Source organism: Phoenix dactylifera, chromosome 11 (genome assembly GCF_051530095.1).
Source record: "Phoenix dactylifera cultivar Ajwa chromosome 11, Ajwa_hap1_PhDact_Kaust_v1.1, whole genome shotgun sequence".
NCBI classification, from domain to species: domain Eukaryota; kingdom Viridiplantae; phylum Streptophyta; class Magnoliopsida; order Arecales; family Arecaceae; genus Phoenix; species Phoenix dactylifera.
Genome location: NC_143200.1, coordinates 8790189 through 8805645, shown reverse-complemented (window position 1 = coordinate 8805645; position 15457 = coordinate 8790189). Strand labels below are relative to the sequence as shown.

General features: G+C 39.5%; 1 non-coding gene and 1 pseudogene across 1 annotated transcript; one reads left to right on the top strand and one right to left on the bottom strand.

Moving 5' to 3' along the window:
• Nucleotides 1–986: 986 nt before the first annotated feature.
• LOC120112552 (uncharacterized) lies at nucleotides 987–7660 on the top strand (annotated as a pseudogene).
• LOC120112670 (small nucleolar RNA R71) lies at nucleotides 1878–1985 on the bottom strand. The gene has a single exon (XR_005514245.1). It is a non-coding gene; the product is annotated as a small nucleolar RNA R71 (small nucleolar RNA).
• Nucleotides 7661–15457: the final 7797 nt, after the last annotated feature.

Here is a 15457-nt window from a genome sequence, read left to right as displayed (position 1 = left end):
AAGATTGAATATCCCATTGCAGTCCGAATGAAATGAAACTTAGTGGAGATGAAGTAGACATGTTGAGGTTTCATATGCATCAAGAATCAGGTCAATTGGAGCTCCAGAGAGAAAGTTATGAAGTTGCAAAGTTAGGTTTCCCTAAACCGCCAGCCTGGGCCCTGACAGATCAGACCTTTGTGTAGTATTTTGATGATTTCGGGAGCTACAGAAGTCCAATTGAGATGATTCAAATTTTGTTGGAAACTAGACTTCCAGAGCTTTCAAATGACTATAAGAACATAAAATTTGAAGATCAGATGCGATCTGGAGAGTCTCCCGAACCTCATGCTGACGTTGGTGCTCGAGGGTAAAGTCGGAAAAACACATGCAAACGTGTCTAAGTCGTGTTTCCTAGGGTTTTTAGCCCCAAAATCATATATATACTTGGGGAGCACGCCGTTCTAAAGAAAAAAAATGCTGCATTACAAAGAAATCATCAAGAGGAGCCAAAAATTTATGGAGAGCTAATTCTTTGGTGAAGCTAGGGATGAACTCGCTTGGATGATGGTAGTTTCATTTATATTTGATCTATGTAATAGATTCTCATGTTGATACAATTTTTGTTTATCATTTCTCATCAATAGATCTTTCTTGTGTTGGAATAATCTTGAACCTATTCTTTTCATAGATTCAGCCATGTCTTTTTCTATAGAATTGTTGAGGTGCTTGATTATATCTAGATTTGATTGTTTATTCAGTTAGTGTGATTTTTTGCTGAAATATTGCCATTGGGTATATTTTTGTCTTTGAATCTGAGTCTAAAAGGATAACAATCCTTGGTTTTAAAAGAGGAGAATGATTTTCTAGAATTACCACTAAATATTTTGATTGTAATGCTATATCCTCCAATTAGAGAATCTGGTGCTATGATCTCTAATTGAGTTATCCAATGGATCAAATATGAATGGAATTACCTGATTCAAGTGAGGATTCCCGATGCTTTGCTGCCATTAATTCTGGTCACATCTTTTCACTACTACAATCTAATTGTCAATTTACTTTTAAACATTCACATCACATTTTACTGCTTTGATATTTCTTTTTAGTTTTGTAGTTCCTTTTAGTGTTCCTACCTTCTCCCTGTGGAATCGACACCCCAATGTATACTGCGATAGCCGCGTTATTCTTTGGGCGTAATCAAATTTTGGCGCCGTTGCCGGGGAGAACGGTACAAGAAGCGCTTCAAGGAATAGGTTTGCTGAATTAATTCGTCAAAGCGGTAACCTCGTTCCTTCTTCTTTTTTTTTTTCTCTTGCTTTTTGTCTTCAGTTTATTTCATTCATAGTTTTGATTTGATTGTGCAAAAAAAAAAAAATAAAATAAAAATAATATACATATATTTTGTGTTGCATGCGTAGGCATAGAGACGAGTTAGGTAGATTTGCAAGAAGACCGGAATTAGAACCTGACACTTTTCCTGTGAATTTGCCCGATACGCCATCTAATTCTAACACCATGAGCAATCACGAAGATCAGCCCATTAGGACTCTCCAGGACTATCTCCATCCTACACGCACAGCCACACCGTCATGCATTATGTTCCCACCCAATGTCCCACAACAGGATTTTAAACCAGGAATGATACAGTTACTTTCTACCTTTCATGGCTTAGAGAATGAAAATCCTTACGTGCACATTAGAGAGTTTGAGGAGGTAGTGGCGACTTTTCATAGTCAACCCGGTACAATAGATGCAGTTAGACTTAAGTTTTTTCCATTTTCTCTGAAAGATAGAGCGAAAAGTTGGTTGTATTCACTGAGACCGCGGTCAATAGGATCTTGGGATGAGATGACACAGGTTTTCTTTAACAAATACTTCCCCCACCATAAGACCAGTGGTTTGAAGAGACAGATTTCAACCTTTGCACAAAAGGATAGTGAGACTTTGTATCAGGTGTGGGAGAGGTTTAAAGATTTGTTGAACTTGTGTCCTCATCACGGCTATGAGAGTTGGCGTTTAGTTAGTTACTTTTATGAGGGACTTACACCTAGAGAGCGCCAATTTGTAGAGATGATGTGTAATGGTGAGTTCTTGCAGAAAGATCCGGATGAGGCCATAGAGTACCTGAATGATCTAGCTGAGAAAGCTCATACTTGGACAGGACCTAGTGCGACTGATAGTACTAGTAGGTCACGACCTACAGCTACTCCTTCTAGTGGAGGAATTTACCATCTTAGAGAGGAGGATAATCTCAAGGCCCGGATAGAAATTCTGACTAGGGAGTTAGAGGCCTTAAAAACAAAGGATACAAAGGTTACACATACTGTTTCTCGTGTTGAGTCCCATGGACCCTGTTTTGTATGTGGTGGAGTGGATCACCTAGCTCAGGATTGTCCCACATTTGCTGAAATGAGGGGTGTGTATGAGGAACATTGTAATGCCCTAGGTATGTACAAGAAGCCTTTTACACCCTTTTCAGATACCTATAATCCTGGTTGGAGGAACCATCCTAACTTTAGTTGGAAATCTGACCCGCAACATCCTGCACAACCACAGCTGCCTAGAGCTTATTCTACACCTCCATACCATGCCCCATCTTCTAGGAATCCTTTAGAGGACACACTACATGCTTCTATTGAGGCTCAGAATAAGACAAACCAGAAGTTTGAATCAATGATTACTCAGGTGGTTGAGGAAAATAAAGAGATTAGGAGTCAAGTGTCTAAGTTGATTAGTGCTTTAATCGTAAATGAGCGAGGAAAATTTCCATCGCAAGCTCAACCCAATCCCCAAGGTCAGCATATGGCACAAACTTCTAACCCTGATAGGCAAGATCTTAAGGAGGTTAATTCCATAACTACTCGAAGTGGTAAGGTTATAGAAAGGGTTCCCAAGCCTAAGGACACACAAGAGAAGTTGAGTAGTGATGTAGTTGATGTTCCAAGAGAGGAAGAGATAGTGAAGAGTCCAGTTAGAGTGCCCTTTCCTCAAGCTCTCAAGTCTACCTCAAGAGTTATGGACCATAGTAGCGAGATCCTAGAGAACCTAAGGCAAGTGAAAATTAATCTTCCTTTGTTACATGTGATAAAACAGGTTCCAACTTATGCAAAGGTCCTTAAAGATTTGTGCACTGTAAAAAGAAAACACCATGTTAAGAAAACAGCTTTTCTAACGGAACAAGTAAGTGCTTTGATTGAACAGAGAATCCCACCAAAATATAAGGACCCAGGATGCCCCACAATTTCTTGTATTATTGGGAATCATGAGTTTGCACAGGCCTTACTTGATTTGGGAGCTAGTGTCAATCTCATGCCTTATTCTGTTTACTTGCAATTGGGATTAGGAGAGATCAAACCCACCTCTGTGGTCTTACAGTTAGCTGATCGGTCAGTAAAGATACCAAGGGGGATAGTTGAGGATGTGTTAATTCAAGTTGATAAATTTTACTATCCTGTTGATTTCTTGATTCTAGACACACACTCTGTTGTTATTTCTGAATCAAAAATCCGCATTATTTTAGGTAGACCTTTTCTTGCCACCGCTAATGCTCTTATTAATTGCAGGAATGGATTGATGAAGTTGTCCTTTGGGCATATGACCCTTGAGGTCAATATCTTCCACATAAGCAAACAGCCACAGGAGGACGATGAGTGTCACCAAACTTACCTGATAAACACACTTATGCAAGAGGAAGCCATCACAAAACATGACCCCGATCCTCTTGAATATTTTCTTATTAATTCTGGGTTTGATAGCACATTTGACTCTAATGATGTTACTAATATTTGTGCTGTTTTTGATTCATCTCAGGATTATGGGACGAGGACATGGCAACCAAGATTTGAGGAGCTGCCCTTGATGCGAGAACAACCGAAGCCATCTACCATTGAAGCCCCAAAAGTCGAGTTAAAGCCACTGCCTAAGGGTTTAAAACATGCATTTCTTGGTCCAGGTGATACCTTTCCTGTAATAATTTCTTCTGACTTAAGTGCATCACAAGGTAAAAAATTACTTACAACTTTGAATGAGCATAAATCTGCACTTGGTTGGACCATGGCCGACATTAAAGGCATCAGCCCTTTAATTTGTTCTCATAGGATTCACTTGGAGGAGGGAGCTAACCCTCGTAGAGACCCCCAACGCAGGCTAAACCCTACCATGAAAGAAGTTGTGAAAAATGAAGTCTTAAAACTGTTAGATGCGGGTATTATTTATCCGATTGCCGACAGCAAGTGGGTTAGTCCTACGCAGGTAGTTTCTAAAAAGTCAGGTGTCACAGTAGTGAAGAATGATGTAGGAGAATTAGTCCCTACCAAAGCAGCAACCGGGTGGCGCATGTGCATTGATTATAGGAAGTTAAATGCTGCCACTCGCAAAGATCATTTTCCCCTTCCATTCATCGACCAAATCTTAGAGCGTGTAGCTGGTCATCCCTTTTATTGTTTTTTAGATGGTTATTCTGGTTATTATCAAATTGAAATTGCTTTAGAGGACCAAGATAAGACCACTTTTATATGTCCCTTTGGAACTTATGCATTTCGTCGTATGCCATTTGGTTTGTGTAATGCTCCAGCTACCTTTCAAAGGTGCATGATGAGTATTTTTAGTGATATGGTTGAGAATTGCATGGAGGTGTTTATGGATGACTTGACTGTTTTTGGTGACTCCTTTGATGAATGTTTGTTTAATTTAACAAGGGTTCTAGCTCGTTGCAAAGAAAAAGGCCTTGTATTGAATTGGGAGAAATGCCATTTTATGGTGCCTTCGGGTATTGTTTTGGGCCATATTGTTTCCTCTAGGGGAATAGAGGTTGATCAATCCAAAATTGAGTTGATCTCTAAGTTGCCCACACCTAAGACTGTGAAGGATGTTAGATCATTCCTTGGTCATGCTGGTTTCTATAGGAGGTTTATCCAGAATTTTTCTGCCATATCTAGACCATTGTGTAACCTTCTAGTTAAGGATACCCTATTTGAGTGGACACAAGAGTGCCAAGCGGCATTCCAAACGCTTATTGGGAAGCTCACTTCAGCTCCCATTATGCAGCCACCAGATTGGAGTTTACCTTTTGAAATTATGTGTGATGCAAGTGACTACGCAGTAGGGGCTGTCTTTGGTCAACGGAGAGAGGGAAAGCCCTTTGTCATTTATTATGCTAGTAGGACTTTAAATAGTGCTCAAATGAATTATTCTACTACTGAAAAAGAACTACTAGCTGTAGTATTTGCATTAGATAAATTCCGTGCTTATTTGATTGGCTCGCCTATTACAATTTTTACAGATCATGCAGCCCTTAAGTACCTTCTCGCAAAGAAGGATGCTAAGGCGCGATTAATTAGGTGGATCTTGCTTTTGCAGGAATTTAATCTAACCATCAAGGACAAGAAGGGTTTAGAGAATGGGGTGGCTGATCACCTCTCAAGGTTAATATTTGAGGATACTACATATACACCACCGATCCGTGATGATTTTCCAGATGAACAATTATTTTCTATCACCTCCATGCCATAGTTTGCACATATTGTCAATTATTTGGTAACAGGTGAGATGCCATCAGACTGGAATGCACAGGATAAGCAGAAGTTCTTAACAGAGGTACGTTCTTTTTATTGGGATGATCCACATCTTTTTAAGTACTGTCCTGACCAAATTATGAGGAGATGTGTCCCAGATGATGAGATAGCAAGTGTCTTAGAATTCTGTCATTCCCAAGCTTGTGGAGGCCATTTCTCTATGAAGAAAACCGCTGCAAAAATTTTGCAGTGTGGATTTTATTGGCCATCATTGTTTCGAGACACAAATGTTTATTGTCGTTCTTGTGAGAAATGTCAAAAATTAGGAGCTTTGTCCCGTCGTAATATGATGCCTTTGAATCCAATTTTAGTGATAGAAATTTTTGATTGCTGGGGTATAGATTTTATGGGACCGTTTCCTCCTTCTTTTGGTTATCTATATATTATTGTTGCAGTAGATTATGTGTCCAAATGGGTAGAAGCTGCAACTTGTAGGAACAATGACAATAAGACAGTAATTAAATTTCTAAAGGAAAATGTGTTGTCTCGTTTTGGTACACCACGTGTTATCATTAGTGACCGGGGTACACATTTTTGTAACCGTTCCTTTGAAGCATTGATGAGGAAGTATGGGGTGGTGCATAAGATTTCTACAGCTTACCATCCTCAAACAAGTGGGCAGGTAGAGCTTGCTAATAGAGAGATTAAGCGTATTTTAGAGAAAATGGTTAACCCCGACCGAAAGGATTGGTCATTGCGATTAACTAATGCACTTTGGGCATACCATACAGCTTTCAAGACCCCCCTAGGCATGTCACCTTATAGGCTTGTTTTTGGTAAACCTTGCCACCTACCGGTAGAGCTAGAACATAGAGCCTATTGGGCTATTAAGAACTTTAACTTTGATTTACCTGAAGCCGGTGAGCTTAGGAAGTTCCAGATGACCGAGTTAGAAGAGTTGCGAAATGAAGCTTATGAAAATTCTAAAATTTACAAGGCTAAGATGAAGGCATTTCATGATAGAAATATTCTTAGAAAAACGTTTGTACCTAATCAACGAGTATACTTATATGATTCTAGGCTTCATAAACACCCTGGTAAATTACGATCTAGGTGGACTGGTCCTTTTGTGGTAAAGCATACATTTGAGAATGGAGCGGTAGAGATAGAAGATCCTAGAGATGGTCGGATGCTTAAGGTAAATGGCCAGAGACTCAAGCCGGTCCTTGAGAAAGAGGCTCCAGTAGAGGAAGATATTCTTCTCATGGACCCCGTCTACGAACAGTGATGCTATGCCCATGCAGGTACGTTTATCTTTTTCCTTGTTTCTTTTTGTTTTTCTTTATTTTGTCTTTGTTTCAGTTTTTGTTTTTGCTTGTTTTGTTTTATTTTGTTTGGTTTCCTTAGTTTAATTTTCAGGTTTGCCAGCTTCCTGTTTTTACCATGGATTTGTGCTCCGCTAATCAGGTGACCTCTATCCTATTTTGTTTTCTATGCTTTTATTTCCATACATTGAGGACAATGTCATGTTTTAGTTGGGGGAGGGCAGCCCATGTGTATATGTTTTTGCATGAATTTGCTTTAAAAAAAAAACAAATGATTACAGAGTATTTTTGCTGGAGTCAATTTTTCTATCTTAGTCACACTATTAAGACACCCTTTGAATTCTTTTTTTATGCACGCATCTAAGCCTTGTGGTTTGATGGATGTTCAATGCATACAATTAGAGAACTCTCAAACTTAAGTATTTACGCATTGGTGAGTATTAGAGAGAGAGAGAGAGTTCATCATGTTCAGAGACTTGTGGCATGCGTTCATTGATTTTTTTGAATTGGTTGCTCTATTGGGAATTTTTATTGCACAGTTTGTGGTATGTTGGTTGATTATACTTAGGAGATGATGAAGGTCAATTTAGGATGAACGTTTGAGCCTTTCAAGCTAACCCATGTTTTATCCATTAGAAGCCATTTTGAGCCGAAAAAAAAAAGAACCCTTTCCTTTGTAAACCCATATGTCCTTACCCCCCCCCTCCACATTGGAGTTGAGCCTAAATTATTATATCTTTCCTACCTTTTACTTTCAAGTACATGCTAGGGATGATAAATAATTGGTCCGCAAATAATGAAGACAAGAAAGGGGATGTACTGTGGTGGTTTCTCATTGGTGCTGGCAGGTTTGCTAAAATGGACTCCATAATTGCAACCAAAGGTTGTGTTAAAAAAAAAAAAAGGAAGAAGAAAAAAAAAAGAAAGAAACAAAGAAACAAATCAACTCCACCAGCAGCTTCAGCTTTCTATTACCACAGGCCTTGAAAATATCTCAGGCTCTAATCTCCATTCTGAAAATGATTCTATTGGTTCCCAAACTGCTTGTCACAGGTTCAAAATGCTAGTATGAAGTTGTTGATGAAATAACCAAATGGTATGACTAGCGTGAAAAAAAAAGAAAAAAAAAGAGAAAAGAAAAAAAAAAGGTACAAGCGGTTTGAGGAAGTTGTGCTTGATGTTATATCTTGTGAAGACCTCTAGCATGTACTGGAAAGTTCTTTTGAATTCTCTTATCCATCCTTTTATTATTTTTATTTTACTTAACTTTAGCCTCATTACAACCTTTTATTATTGACCTTTTTGATCCTAAGTGGGTTTGTGGTAAGAATGGTTGAGTTCCCAATGGTTGGTGATCCTATCATAAGATCAATGCTTGTTTGTTGCTTGTTCATGAACACTTGCCTTCTCATATATTTGTGTGAACACCCTTTCTCCACTCCATAGAGAGACCCCTTACACCAGTCTACTATTGAATATTATACCTGTGAGATATGGAGTTGAAGCTTTTGTTTGAAATGTTCTCGACGTTGTATGTGTCAGGGTTGGTGGTAAGATGGTTACGGCTTAGAGTACACACACACACGAATTCTGGGAGCTGCTCTTGATGGACTGATTTTGATAGTATTGTTGATCTCTTGCGAGTACTTTATTTGTTATACTTGAATATTATTGCTTAGCTCATGCAAAAGCTGTCTACACTGGGTTGGATATAGTCCGTTCTTTTTCTTCGCTTAAATTGCTAGGGACTAGCAATAAGCTGGTTGGGAGGTGTGATAGGTGCATGAAAATGTACCTTTTAACACTACCACTTTAGGCTAAATTGTTAAGACTTAAGCATGATTTGGATATTTTTATGATATTTTTCTAATCTGAACTTTACTTCACAAAGTGTCCAAGTCTTAATTGATTTTGGTGATTTTATTGTAGGAATGGAGTTAAGAAGATTGAATATCCCATTGCAGTCCGAATGAAATGAAACTTAGTGGAGATGAAGTAGACATGTTGAGGTTTCATATGCATCAAGAATCAGGTCAATTGGAGCTCCAGAGAGAAAGTTATGAAGTTGCAAAGTTAGGTTTCCCTAAACCGCCAGCCTGGGCCCTGACAGATCAGACCTTTGTGTAGTATTTTGATGATTTCGGGAGCTACAGAAGTCCAATTGAGATGATTCAAATTTTGTTGGAAACTAGACTTCCAGAGCTTTCAAATGACTATAAGAACATAAAATTTGAAGATCAGATGCGATCTGGAGAGTCTCCCGAACCTCATGCTGACGTTGGTGCTCGAGGGTAAAGTCGGAAAAACACATGCAAACGTGTCTAAGTCGTGTTTCCTAGGGTTTTTAGCCCCAAAATCATATATATACTTGGGGAGCACGCCGTTCTAAAGAAAAAAAATGCTGCATTACAAAGAAATCATCAAGAGGAGCCAAAAATTCATGGAGAGCTAATTCTTTGGTGAAGCTAGGGATGAACTCGCTTGGATGATGGTAGTTTCATTTATATTTGATCTATGTAATAGATTCTCATGTTGATACAATTTTTGTTTATTATTTCTCATCAATAGATCTTTCTTGTGTTGGAATAATCTTGAACCTATTCTTTTCATAGATTCAGCCATGTCTTTTTCTATAGAATTGTTGAGGTGCTTGATTATATCTAGATTTGATTGTTTATCCAGTTAGTGTATTTTTTGCTGAAATATTGCCATTGGGTATATTTTTGTCTTTGAATCTGAGTCTAAAAGGATAACAATCCTTGGTTTTAAAAGAGGAGAATGATTTTCTAGAATTACCACTAAATATTTTGATTGTAATGCTATATCCTCCAATTAGAGAATCTGGTGCTATGATCTCTAATTGAGTTATCCAATGGATCAAATATGAATGGAATTACCTGATTCAAGTGAGGAATTCCCGATGCTTTGCTGCCATTAATTCTGGTCACATCTTTTCACTACTACAATCTAATTGTCAATTTACTTTTAAACATTCACATCACATTTTACTGCTTTGATATTTCTTTTTAGTTTTGTAGTTCCTTTTAGTGTTCCTACCTTCTCCCTGTGGAATCGACACCCCAATGTATACTGCGATAGCCGCGTTATTCTTTGGGCGTAATCAATACCTAACGAGGGAACTGGGGAAATAACCCAGTGATCACTGTTCGGGAACAGGGGAGATAGATAGAGATGCAATGGACCAGGTTAGCCCAAAGCCTTCAAGCCTTTGGGGCTTGATTTCGGCTAGACTTGGCCCTGACCCAACATGGCCCGGATGTGAAGTAATAGGGTTCATTTGGTGATCAAATGAATTGTCTTTCTAATATTAATAGATAAACTAATGAACTACGTGGCCCCGTGTAACATCCCTCGTTTTCTGTGATTAAGAAATTTAATGGTAATTGTAAATACATACTGCCAATGAATTCTAAAACTATAACATGAACCACTAGGCCAGAAATGTGGCTCATCCTTCTAGTAGCAAAAGCACATAGTATGCAGCTACTAACTACTCTCAATAATTTAATCCTCCGTAAGATCTGATAAGCGTGCAAGCATGTAGTTGGTGCAAGCGATACACGGATTGCTTCTAGGATTCACGGTCGATGACTGCATGACCACACAAGCGTGATGCATGGAGATGCCTGTATTTTTTTCCTTTTTAGGAAGGCAAGATGCCTGCATCTTTAAGACAGGAGATCGACTTGTTCCGTCTCCACAGCCCGTTAAAGAAACTAGGATTTGGCACCTGTGAACGTGAGTGGTAGCATGAAGTTTGGTGATCTCCTAATGCCACGAAGGATTTTCTCTTTAAAATTTATTTAACTAGACAAACCAGATGAACCGTATATTTGGTTGCTCATGCCATCTAAACAAGCTGCTTGAGTTTGTATTGGTCGTTGGAATCTCCATTGGGAGGAATAAACAGCGTGCGCATTCCTGATAGGTTCGTACAAGTATGCGGACATACTATCAGTGTCAGCAACTAAAACAAAGATAGCGTGAATGGTTGGTAGCACGGGTGCTGCTGCCTCGACTTTTAAGAACTTTCACTGTTGTGATACTACTTATCTGAAAGATGAGGGGGTAGGTTGTGTCTTGAGTTACGATTCTCTGCTAATAGCTATGGATAAACTAGATTAAGGCAAGAAAATTAAAGATAAATCTAAGATAAATTTAAGGTAAAGATGAAAATAATAGTAGGTGTTTGATTGGTCAAAGAATTTTTCTTTCAGTTATAACTCATTATTTATATAATACAACTATAAGCGGGTTAAGTAACCGTAGGTCCTACTCATCATCATCCGCGTTGATTCTCCACATGATATTTCGAGTAGTTCCGATAGTTACATCCTATTATCCTTACTTTTTTCTCGTTCTAGCAATAGCTAGTCATGCACTTCCATACATTGCAAGAGCGCTATCGTTAGGTCGAAGGTCTAGTTATCACTTGCCACCAGAGTGGCTTAAATCTAGATCCAATATCCACATGCCGTTCGACCAATATCTTTAAGCTCCATGGTCGTTCCGCCTACCTTGGCGGAGCTCTATTTGGCCTAACAGATGACACTTGACAACCCTACTCAAACTTGTTCTATCTCTTAGATTTGTCCATGTGGCACCCAGTTGAGGTGATTACTCAGGTTGTTAGGATAAGGTATAAACAAAACTCCCTATTGCCCAGATAGCGACCCAAACGGGGAGACATGAATTGGACATTTGAATCTAAAAATAATATTATTAAAAAAAATAATTAAGAAAATCACCACAAATAAATCAAAATATAAGAGAGTTAAAAATGATAAAATCTGAAATGTCAAGGAAAGCAGACTCAACGATGAACTCCAGTTCCGACAAGCTGTGCCAAACTCGACGGCAAGAAGCGGTGCCACCGCCAGAGACTGACGGGTGGAGTTGGAGAAGAGGCCGAAGTCGCAACCATCGATATTTGGGAACGACCCCGATGCAAACTATTCAAAAATGAAAAAGATAAAACTTATTCAAGAAACGAAAGGGATGTAGGGAATCAAAAGCTGGCATTTCCAGCAAAAACCAGTAATCATAAATAAATCCAAACAAATATCCAAACTTTGGTATGGCACTTCTAGAAATTCTAGATATTAAAACGAATAAACAATCATAAGCTAAATGTCTTAATTTTCGGTATGGCACTTCCCCTGCTTATAGTAGAGAACAGAACCGGGGAGGATGGTATTTTTCAAAAATGAAATGGTTCAAAGAGATGTATAGACACCGTCACAGTCAGTGTCATACCGTTCCAGAACAAGTATATACAGCAGAAAATTATCATGGATCACATGAAAATAAGATAAAACCTAATAACAAGATGCAAAACAAAACCAGATATCATTCTACTCTGTAAACAGAAGAAAAAGACAAACACGAGGGCTAGCACTCCTTATTTGAGCCTCATCTGGATGCTCAAGAATTACTGATTCAGATTGGAACCTCATCTGTACATGCATGATACAGTAATGGAATCTGATCTTTGTAATAAACCATGTTCACTTCTTATTGTATATATAGAAAGGAATGCACTAAAATCTAATTTATCTTCCGAAGATTACAAGTTAGAAGAAATTAAAGTCTGGTATCATAAGAAATCTATATCTCTTTGACTCTTTAGAAAAGCAGTAATGTTTTTTAGTCAAATAGAAAAAAACCAAAAAAATTCCAAGGCCCAACGCCCAACAGAGAAACCTCTAAATTCGCAATAAGCTTTGTAATTTATTACAGTTCAATTCAAAGACGTTCCCAAGGCCATCCAAGACCTCATAAGAAAAATCCTGATAGGAGAAAGGAAAAAAAAACAAAAGATAGTAAGTAGGAATTAGGAAAAAAAAACTTTAACTGCCATTTGGAATCCTGGATATTAAGCCGTCGAGAGCAACTGAGCAACCACCATGGATCAGTGGATGGGATTGGGAGCAGCCGAGGACTTGGGTAAGAGATGGGAGATATGATTTTGGCGGAATGCTCCTGGCTCCTGCGACCCAGACGAGAAGACGCCGGACTGCCCACTGCCGAAGTGGGATTTGGGAACGGCGAGTCGGCGAACAGAGGCGATAAGAGATGTGATTTTGGCGGAACCACAGAAGGCTCCTGGCCCCTGCGACCAAGACGAGAAGACGCCGGACTGCCGAAGGGGGATTTGGGAACGGCGAAGGGAGCTACTGGGATTTGGGACCAAGGACGGCGAAGGAGGAAGGAAGAAGAGTTTAATCTTCTGACTTCTCTGTTCGCCTGTAACCCTGTTCCATGGCTCCGGCTGCGATGGGATTGGGACGGCGAGTCGGCGACTTTCCCACGTCTTGTCCCGTTTTTTTTTTTTCCACCAAAAAAAAAAAGAGGCATGAGCTGGTGGAGCAGACCAGCTGCGTAGCTTGTTCGGCGACTTCTGTTCAGCTGTTTCACAGGGCCTTATGGGCGGCTGACTGCGGTGGGCCTTATATTGGGCCGGAGCTTAGGCAACCATCTTAGTCGTTTAATAGTGGGGCCGGCCCTGTTTGGAAGATGAAGAATACCCTATATACTATGCAGCCAAAGTTGCTTCGTTCAAGGCCATGAAGCTGCAAATATTGCTCGAAGTCTGAAAATGATGAAACACTACCGTTTATCAAAAATGTTCCCCCCTTCGAACCCACTCTATCCAAAGGATGTTTAGACCGATACAAACACAACGTAGGTGAATTATCAAAAAAACAATTTATTCAGCTGCCCCTACGTCAGATGTGCACTGCGTGTGCTAAATACTCCTGACTGATAACAAGGAACCAACAAATCTGAAGTTTCTAAATTTTATTGGTGACATTTCAGACTTTGCTATATGACTATATGTAAAAGAAATGAGAAATCCCTTAGAACTTTATGTAAAGATCCACTTCAATAGCTTGATGATACAAATGCTATATCAATAACTGCACTTAGAAACAGAACAATGGCATGGGTCGCTTACAATGATCTTGAATTTGTATGTCGCCATGAAGGGAATATCTACTACTTTGTAAAGAATATTGAATACCTTCCTCTGCAATTGCCCAACGAACATCTTAAAAAAATGATGAGGTAGAAATTAATTCTGCTCGTGCTGCATCATGCTGCATGGTATCAATGTAACGTGTGTCCCTCAATTGAGAGGCGGTAAAGACTTCCATCTTCTCTACTTAGAAACCGAACCCTTATATATTTATGTGTCCAGGACAGCAAAATATTCAACAATTATCATGGAAAACATTGAAGTTGTGTATGATGGGTGCAACTTCTATTATGGAATAAAGTTTGACATGTTGCTGGTCAACCAAAAAAGAGGACCATGTTCTACTAGCAGACTTGGACAATGTAACTATGAATATAATTCACATTCCATGAAAAAGAAAGTGCAAAAGAAGCAAATAATGAGTTGCATCAAAAACAGCTGAGCCGAACCATAACATGTTCTTTTTGAGAGAACAAGACTATCAAGAAGTGGCTAATGTAAGCTGTTCCTTCTTGAATGCTGAGCTTTACCAGCCAACATATTTTCATCCAATCCTACATACATTAATATACAAGAAGAGAAGCTTTTGTGGGTAAAATTGATAATTATCACAGTGGAGCACTATATTAGAATTTCAGAATTCTAAAATATCACATCAACTTAATTCGGATCCAAAGGAACCAATTTAATCATTTTCTTTTGAAGCATGATAAAAGTGATGAGCTTATTTCCAGCTTCACATTCATGATAAGAATTTCCTAAGGAAAAAAAAAGAAAAAGAAGATTTAAAAAAATCAAAATACTACTAGCATATTCTGCAAGAGCATTACAAGTGATTGAGTGGGTTATTTGTTGGTTTGGCATGTCACTTCACTTGCTCAGACCATGTACTCCATGACGGGTTGGTTGGTGCTCGCATTTTCTTTTTCAACTGCATTTAACAGTTTGCCTTTTATCAGGCAGCTAACCGCTAGCTTAGCATCAACAATCCACCTAGAACTCCAAGAATTTTCGAATCGACTCTGGCTGCTATCTGGCACGCCCTCGAGGCGACTCCCAGCTACGGACGAGTCGACTCCTGACGAATTGGTAGAGAGCAGAATTTTTGAGTCCAAACACGAGTCGACTCCGACTGAGGCCGAGCCGACTCGAAGAGCAAAGACAGAGAAGTATTTTCTGAGGTACAGTGCGCAAGTGGACTCCAACTGTGGACGAGTCGACTCCTGCGAAAAGACAGAAAACCCGCTTTCAAGCCAAATGATGCCGAGTCGACTCCAACTGTGGACGAGTCGACTCCTGCGAAAAGACAGAAAACCCGCTTTCAAGCCAACTGATGCCGAGTCGACTCCAACTGTGGCCGAGTCGACTCCTGCAAAAAGACAGAAGATCCGCTTTCAAGCCAACTGATGCCGAGTCGACTCCAGCTGTGAGCAAGTCGACTCCGACAAGAAAGTTAGAGAAGTATTTTCAGCGGCACTAAGACCGAGTCAACTTCCGTTGATGCCGAGTCGACTCCGTTGATGCTGAGTCGACTCCGAGGACCAAGTCAGAGATCGAGTTTTTAAAGCTTCTGAGGCCGAGTCCACCCCAGCTGTGGACGAGTCGACTCCGATGAGAAAAGTCAGAAAGTTAATTTC